Source organism: Polypterus senegalus, chromosome 7, assembly GCF_016835505.1.
Source record: "Polypterus senegalus isolate Bchr_013 chromosome 7, ASM1683550v1, whole genome shotgun sequence".
NCBI lineage: Eukaryota > Metazoa > Chordata > Cladistia > Polypteriformes > Polypteridae > Polypterus > Polypterus senegalus.
In genome coordinates, this window is record NC_053160.1 from 152818898 (window position 1) to 152828472 (window position 9575).

Consider the following 9575-nt stretch of genomic DNA (forward strand, 5'->3'; position numbering starts at 1 on the left):
AATCCAAAAAACTATCAGGAAGTCTCTAGTCCTATTCTTATTTCCTGTTTCATTGTTGGAGGCTTCTCCAGTTATCAGAGCTGGCTTCCCACTTAAAACAAGTATCCGTAATGTGAGGTGGAGATCTTCAAACATACAGTAAATATACAGTATGTCAAAAAGTGGTCTGAGCTCTCTCTCCATTCAGCTTTTTCCTTTAAAAATGGGTCCCGTCAACATGTGACTGGAAGGGAAGGGTTATCCCGCTTAGTTTTGACCACACTCCCAGGTATTTTTAGTTCCCTCACTGGACATGCCCTTTCTTCCTTTTCTCTACTTTTTAAATATCATCGCTTATAATTGTCATAGTCCAAATGCATTGGGTAAAATGATCAACAGTACTCTTAAACCTATTTCTCTTTACTGCTACTCTGAAGCTTCTTCTGAAGTTTGTAATAAGGTTTTGAACTTATTTTATTGGTAAAATTAAGACATCTAAACTCCCAAGTTGTATCACATGTCAGTGACCCATTTTCCTCTTCTGTGTGCTTGATTGTTTTTAACCAGTTAGAGCCTGTGAACCTGACCATCTTAAGGAAATTGATTAACCAGTTTAAACCTTCTTTTTTCCCTATTGAGATAGTACCTCCATCTTTTCTCAAAGAGATTTTTATGTGGTATGGGTTTATATTTTAGACATTATATATAATAGCCTTTTATCTGGGGTTGTCCCTCATTACTTCAAGTGTGCAGCTATTAAACCACTGTTAAAAAAGCCCAGTCTGGACTGTACTGTTTTGTCAAATTATAGACACATTTCTAAGCTTCCGTTTCTTTCCAAGGTTACTGAGTAAGCTGTCTTTCAACAGCTCAATGTTTTCCTTGATGCAAATGGCATCGGTGAGGTTTTTCATTCTGGCTATAAAGTTTATCCATGCACTGAAACAGCACTTTGAAAAGTTTTAAATGATCTTCTCCTTATACCAGATGCAGGCCAATGTGTAATCTTACTTCTGCTTATCTCTCTGCGGAATTTGACACGGTAGATCATGAAATTCTTATTTCTCATGTAGAACAGTATGTTGGGATCTGGAGTGTTGTACTTGATTGGTTTAACTCTTATCATTCTGGTAGAACATTCTCTGTGTATACAGTAGGTGAGTGTGTCTCCAGTTCTGCTCCTCTTACCTATGGTGTACCACGAGGGTCTATTCTTGGACGTGTTCTTTTTCATTTCTACATATTACTGCTGGGTTCTATTTTTAGGAAGCATAATATTTCATTTCATCTGTTTGCTGATGACACACAGATTTACATTCCTTTCAAGCAGAGGACTGATCAACCACTTCAGTCACTTATGAACTGTTTAGATGATGTTAAAGCTTGGCCAGCTTAAAATTTTCTCACACTGAATGAAGATAATAGTGATATTGTTGTCTTTCAACCTCCTAATGTTCTCAACACTATTGACACAATGCTTGGTTCTTTCTCAGTTTACCATAGACATTTTATTAAAAACCTGGGGGTTCTAATGAAGGAGTGTTTTAATTTTGAGAAGCAAGTAAATACTGCTGTTCGTATGAGTTTTTATCAGTCGCGATCTTTGGCTAGGGTTAAACACTTGTCACAAACTGGACCAAGAGCCATAGCAAGGTTTGGGGCAGCCATCCACATATTGTTTCCTGGCTGCAAAATTGAAGAAATGCTAGCACTGAGGTGCACGATTCGGAGTCCAAAATAGAACCTAGGGAATAAGGGAAAGGTGGTGGCTTTTAAAGGCCAATATAGGAAATGATATCAGAGGGGCCGGAACTGGAAGGGTTTTCATCCATAGGCTCAGGCCTGGAAATGACATCAGAGGGGCCAGACCTGGAAAGGTCTTCACCCTTAGGCTTGGACCTGGAAGTGATGTCACAGGGGTCGGAAGGAGACTTGATGTCATCAGGACAAGGCGGAATTTCCCATGAACAGTCTGTACAAAAGTGAGAAAAAGAGTCAGTGCACTCTGCTACATCCTGGTCTGGTTTCGGACTTACTCTCATTCAAGCCCTTTAGCTGCCTCCCATGCGCACGTGTGTGACACCCTTTTTAATCCATAGAGATTCTGAGAAGGCCATTCATGCTTTTATTTCCTCAAGACTTGACTACTGCAATTCCATCTATTATGGGATTAGTCAGAGAGTCCTTTCTCAACTGCAGCTGGTCCAGAATGCTGCTGCTTGGTTTCTTACTGGTACAGTGGTACCTTGGTATGCGAGCATAATTAACTCCGGAAACATGCTTGTAATCCAAAGCACTCGTAAATCAAAACGAATTTCCCCTTAAGAAATAATGGAGACTCAGATGATTAATTCTACAAATTCTATAAAAATGATTAATACAAAATATAAAGTAAAAATACATAAAAAAATTAACCTGCAATTTACCTTTGAAAAGAATCATGGCTGGTGTGAGGGAGATGACAGAGAGGAGAGGAGGAGGAGGTGGGTTACTGTGTGGGACGACTTTCACTCTAACTAATGGAATCACTGCTGTCTGTTGGCTCACTGGAATCTTTTTCTTTTTTCGCAACTTTAACAAGTAACCTATCCAATGAAAGTTGCTTTTGCCTGAAGAGTCACTACACTTGGACACAAACTAAAAAAAAATGCTTTACTCACTGGAAGGATTCTAAACTCTTTTGGGATTACCCCAACGGGACAGCACGCGGAAGAGCGTCCCGAAGCAACTGCAGGCACTATAGCAGTTCACCGCAAAAGCCAAAAGCGATTCCAAAAAGATCGCGGTCATGCTATAAGTGCTTGCAGTCGATGGGTGATGCAAGCAACATTATAAATGCAAGCGCACAGTATTACTTGGCCATTAACCTGCCTGGTTGCTGTGTTTGTGTATAGGAGAGTTGCAGATCCTGCTACAATAAATGACTGTGCTGTTCCTGTTTCAAGCTGAATAAAGCTGGTTTTGCTAAAGTACTGAGACTCAACTTTGTGTTTTGGGGTGCAAGACAGGGACTCACACATTATAGTACACACACGATCACAATGCTATGGTAAACAGTATACACTCTTATGGATGTTGACTATATGAGTGAGCCATGCCGACTGAGACCAAGCATGGGAGATGATTACCCAGTTGTGATCACGTGACGCTAGGCAGACAAAGCGTATACATACTACTCGTATTGCAAGACCTCGCTCGTTAATCAAGTTAAAATTTATTGAAAATTTTAGCTCATCTTGCAAAACACTTGCAGACTAAGTTACTCACAATCTAAGGCTTTACTGTACTTGCAAACATGAGCACATTTTGCCAGTATTGGCTGCCTTACATTGGCTTCCCATCCACTATTGCATTAATTTCAAAATTGTAATGTTAGCTTATATGGCTTTAATGGATGTGCTCCTGCCTACATTATTAACCTTTTAGTACCCTATACTCCCACCCATGCCTTTAGAACTGCTGATCAGCTCTTGTTCACCAGTAGATTAAAGCTGAGGACTGATCGTTCTTTCGCCTGTATTGCTCTGAAGTTATGGAACATCTTACCTCTTAGTATAAGGATATCATCATCCCTGACCGTGTTTAAGAGTAGGCTAAAAACTCCTTTTTATTCCATGTCATTTCCTCATTAGTTGTATTATTTGTTTTTATGTGTTTTTATTATTTATGCTTCTTATTGTCCAGCACTTTGACCGAACGGATTTTGTTTTGAAATGTGCTATATAAATAAATTGATACCGACATTGACATTTTTTTTGCTCTGAAGTATCTAAATTACCTCATCTCTTTCTCCCAGGGTTTTCCCTGTGCTGTCATACATCAAAAGGTGGAGAAGATATGAACTCTGACATACAGTATATATACTGCCAGAGTATTGCCACAGCAATATTTGTCTTAGAGAGCTATTTAATGTGTTCTGGATTAGTGTATCAGCAGAAAAGAGTACATTTTAGAGTTCCGTACATTCTTTGTGCAAATTGTGAACCAATGAAATAAGATAGTTGAATGCCCTCAAAGATTTTCTAGTTAAAAAAAAACATGATATCTTTGTAGGCATGCTGCCCATTGCTCGATTAAGCAAATATAACAAACAGGTGCAAATGATCAATGACATAAATGTGTAGGTGGAACCAAAGTAATGAAGTGAAATAGCTGTGAAGAGGGAATACATCTGTGCAGGGTCAATCAGACTAAAAAGGTGAGGCTGTGGAAGATATGACTTTAACCTGCAAATCTTACACCATGACAAACGTGAACATTGCACCAAGACACAAAGGTGGTCATCCTTCATCATCAATGTGTCCCTTAAGCTGACAATTTACAGTAGACAGGCATTTGCAGATGTGCTGTCTAACCTGTTCTGTAGAAGCACAAACAAATGGTTAAATTTAAGGACCAGAAAGGCAGTGGTTGACCACAGAAGCTGAGTGCAGCAAATGAGAGATGTATCAAGCTCACTTCCCTTAGCAATAGTAAAATGTCTGGCATTGCTATCAGCTCAGTGTAGACACCACTGGTACCCTGGTACACCCATCTGCAATAAGAAGTTTTAATAGAAGTGGTCTTTAAAGAATAGTTGCATCCAAAAATTAATTCCTCAAGGGCTGAAATAAAGATAATGCTTCATCTTTGTACAAAACAAAAAACACAAGGACTGGGATACAGAACAATGGACTCATAACTGAAGAGTCAAAATGAAGCAAAATGTGAGATTTTTGCTCTAGAAATGGTGGTTTGTCTTCAGAAAGGCTGGAGAATGGTACATGGGTGAATGTCTGCAGACATCAGTGAAGCAAAGTGGATATTCACCAAACAGATTTGTGGTGCCATTTCTGCAAAAAGAGTTGGTGATTTAATTAAAATTGATAGCCCCTTCACTGCTGAGAAGTACAGGAAGATTCCTAAACATCACGCAATACTATCAAGGAAGTATCCAACTGGTTTGATTCTGCAGAGTGATAATGACACATGGCTAAAGTCATCAAAAGCAATCTGCAGCAAAAAGAGGATCAGGGAGTCCTATAACAGATAGTATGGACCCCACAGAACCCTGATCTCATCACCCTCGAGTCAGGCTAAAGGGTGATTTCTCAGTTTTTTTATTTTTAATAAATTTGCAAAAACCTCAAGTAAACTTTTTTCACATTGTCTTTATGGGGTGTTGTGTGTAGAATTTTGAGGGAAAAAAATTAATTTAATCCATTTTGGAATAAGGCTGTAACATAACAAAATGTGGAAAAAGTGATGCACTGTGAATACTTTCCGGATGCACTGTATGGGAACCCTTCTTAGTTTTTGTCTCACTCGCTTTCTGTACTGTGTCAGAGACTCTGTCCTTTGTCCCATATCCTCATACAGATGGATAATGTTGTCAAAGGACCCTTAGGTGGAGCACCAGCAGGGTTTATGGAAGGCAAGCTTTGTGAAAGACAGAAAAGGTTCATTTAAAAGCTGCATAAACAGATATACATAGATAACATATTTAAAGTCAGAGTTACTCATCAGCCCCATACTGTTTTAAAAATGTAAGTAATTTAGATGGTAAACTGGCCAAGAATGAGTATGTGCAAGAATGTGCCCTCCAGAAGTTGTTACATCTTTGCATCAGAATAGGCTTTAAGTATAGTATAGAGAGAGAACATGATGGTACAGCACATTGAACAATGCTGTCTTCTCAAAATATTTGGACCCAGGATCATTAATCAACCATTTTGTGTGATATTTGCATGCCTTCCCTTTCAGAGTACTCATTTCACATCCAAATTAACCATAAACTGAAATGTAAAATCACTCATGGTTGTCTCAACATTAATCAAGATGGGTGGTACCAAAGGATTCCCTTCAGAGTTTCATAACTTAAATAGACATGGCTAACGTATTTAGGAAAAACACTGTGTAGGGCAATATTGATAAATACACACTAATGAGCTTAGGGCCACTGATTATAATGACAGCATGCCTTAAAAAAAGAGTGCAAAAATTGAAACATAAAATGCAAATTGTTTGATCTTCCTGATAAGGGAAGCAGACAAAAATTTAAATATGCTTAAGGAATTAAGTGAAATTAGCGATGCAGGTTGTCGGCTTTTTAGTACCAGGTTTGAAAAACATTTGCTTATAGGAGACATACACTGTAGTAAATAATAAAAACTAAAGCTAAGGATTTCTCTCAGCTATCCAGAAAGTTATAAGTACTCCAGATATTTTTAATCAAGACAGCTGGACAAGTATTTTTCTGGGAAGTGTTTTAGTTAGTCATTCAGTTTAAGTCATCTGGATGAGTGATGCAGCGTTTCCCAGAACAAACCCTCGTCCAGTTGACCTGAAGAATGCAACTTCAGAATGCTAAGGACATTTATACAGTAGTGCAGGGAATGAAGTACCTAATAACATCCACAGAGGGCACTGTCTTCCTAATTTTAAAATTTAGACAAAGTAAACTATTGTAGAATTTAAAACTTTTATTTAATACTTTTTCAGGTGTTCATATCCTATGTTTTATTTCCAATGACCAAAACAATACACATTCAAGGACTGGGCTAAAAAAGTCACAAAGATTTCACCTGACAAAAGTTTTAATGAAAAATTTTTTGGGTAACATTTTGGGCTAAAGTTTCTGCATCTGTTAAAGACACCCTGATATGCAACAAGACATTAACAACAACTTTGTTTGGTTTAATGGTAATTGAAGCTCTATAGATAGCCCTTGAAACCCTTATTCTAAAACATTACCATAATTTGATTGTACTAATTTCTTTATGCTTTATAACAGTTGACATTCATGGTGAGTTAGTGCCCACTCCAGTAGCAATGTACCAAAGCAGAGACTAGCACTAGATTGGATTTGATTCATGAGCAAACCCATACTCCAACTGGGCAAGTTTAGGTACCAGTTAACTAAACATGCACCTGATAAGCAAGAAAAAAAATTAATGATGAATATTATGAAAAAAAGATCCATGAGGCAACAGTATTAATCACTGAGCTCCCAAGTCTACCTTAGACTACAGGTGCTTTTCTTAAATAAATATAAATATTATCTCCTCTTCTATTGCAAGTTACATTCTGAGCATAGGATAAATTATAGGGATTACTGAGTTTATAAAGCTGTTATTGTCGCATATAGAATAGAGTGAAATTCTTACATTATTAGAACAATATTTGACAAAAACAAGCCCGCCAAAGCTCACCAGTCTTATTTGTTTTGTTTTGAAAATTCGCCAAGTACCATTCTCCACCACACCACAATGTGTCTGTGTGTAAAAACAAACCTCTAACATTTGTGCTAAATCTACCCTTAATAAGTTCCCATCTGTGTCCTGGTGTATGACACCCCGTGTAGTGGAAAAGAGGACACCAGACTACACACCGGGCATCTTGTAGTTTGGGATTTATCGGGATCAGAAATGAGAGATGTTAGACAGAAAGACACAGACTCAAAAAAAGGTTGAATTTCAAAACAAAGGTGCAGTTTTTATTTACAGGTGCATGTCAAATAATGTCAGATGGGCTTTTTACACAGTCCACACTGCAAATGACATACAAAACACAAAGAAGCAATTTCCCAATAATAGTTCAACTGTACAATATTTACAGCAGGTATGGCAAGTTCCCCAAATGAAAAAAAGTAACACAAATAAAAAAAAAATGTATATAAACAAAAATTGTCAGTCTTCCTCATTAAAAGTGCAGACAGGAAGACACTACAGAAAAGTACTGTCCTGCCACTAGTAAGATACACAAAACTATTTACGAAGAGAAATATCAGTGTACTGTATATACCCACCTGCGGTGGGTTGGCACCCTGCCCAGGATTGGTTCCTGCCTTATGCCCTGTGTTGGCTAGGATTGGCTCCAGCAGACCCCCGTGACCCTGTGTTTGGATTCAGCGGGTTGGATAATGGATGGATGGATGGATGTATATACCCACAGATAAGTCGGATCTTAAAACCAGAAAAAACGATCATAAAATCAGCCCCTGATTTATATGCCTGTTCAAAAACACACTTCAAATTTTTTTTTTACATCTTCTTTCTTCCTCCAATCTTGCACCACTTTCTCAGACACATCGAATTTTGTTGCAGCAGTGCAGTTATCAATTTCTTTCGCCACTTCAACAACTTTTAATTTAAAACCAGCTTCATATTTTCTTGTGATTGAACGGTCCATCGTAGGTGTGTATGAGGGTGTGAGATACAAAAAACACAAAACAGTTCAAACGTCACTTCGGAATAGTTTGAGTATTACCGTGTGTTCACATAGGCACAACACTCTCTCAGGTGGGTGTTAGCATATCATAATCATAATAGCGTTAGTTTTCCGCATTCGACTTATACGACCCTGCGGTGGGCTGGCGCCATGCCCGGGGTTTGTTCCTGCCTTGCGCCCTGTGTTGGCTGGGATTGGCTCCAGCAGACCCCTGTGACCCTATGTTAGGATATAGCAGGTTGGACAATTACTGACTGACTGACTGACTTATATGACCTGTGATAGACGTCTGCACAGTCGGGATGCCTGGGACATGGAAGGACCACGGAGAATGCCGATACCACCCCCTGGACATGAGAGGGTGACCGCCCTAGGGTGCAGGGGAGCCACAAGATCAAAGCTGGGAGGCTCCACCCTGTTCGGGCACATGGCCACCGCCTGGGGATGCCCAAATGTTCCAGGGAACATGGACTGCAGCACTTCCACCACAACAGGAAGTATTGCTGAGCCCGAAGACAAGTACACCCGGTGTCTTCCAGGTGCTCCTGCAGCACTTCCGCCACACCCAGAGGTGCTGCAGGAGGCTCAGCAGGAAGCACCTGGAGTACATCTGGGTAACTGGTTAAAAGGGGCCGCCTCACTCCATTCTGGGAGCCAGAGTTGGGAGGTAGTGTGACGGAGCTTGACAAGAGAGGAGTGGAGGCGGCAGGAGAGGAAATAATAAGGACTGTGAGTGATTTGTGCTGTACTGGGAGGAGAAAACACAAATAAGAGTGTGTTTTGGACATAGCTGTCTTGGTGTCTGTTCATGGTCGAGGCTGGTCTTCACAGACCGACATTATAAAATACCAGAAATTATAGTATGGTAAAATCAAGCCCTGAGTTATCCATGGGAGAACTTAAACATGAGTATATAAGGTATATACAAAAAGACAAAAAGTGTACCACAAACCCAAGTCTTATAAATACCTCTAGCTCTATTATTACCAGGAGATATTTGTATATATAAAAAGTAAAAATGTACAAAAACACAAAAAAACAGGGCACAAGCCTCAGTGCTTGATGAAGTTTAAAGGCTGAGGTACACAAAACATTCACCACTATGACTTGGTCAAAAGTGCCTTTTATACTCAATCCTGTAACGTTACAGTATGTCACCCTCAATCCAATCACAGATGAAATGGGCATATTCCTACATCAAGCTGCTTCCACCTCTGCAAGGCCTCTAATAAAATACAGGCAGCCTGTAAAAAACACACACACACGCACACACTGGGATCAGGCTCAAGCTCTTTCTAATTCCATATCAAATGTCCCGGATCCCTTTTGGTTTCTATGGTAAATTAAACTGAACGCTTTGCACCTTTTTTCTTACTTCAGTGGCACGT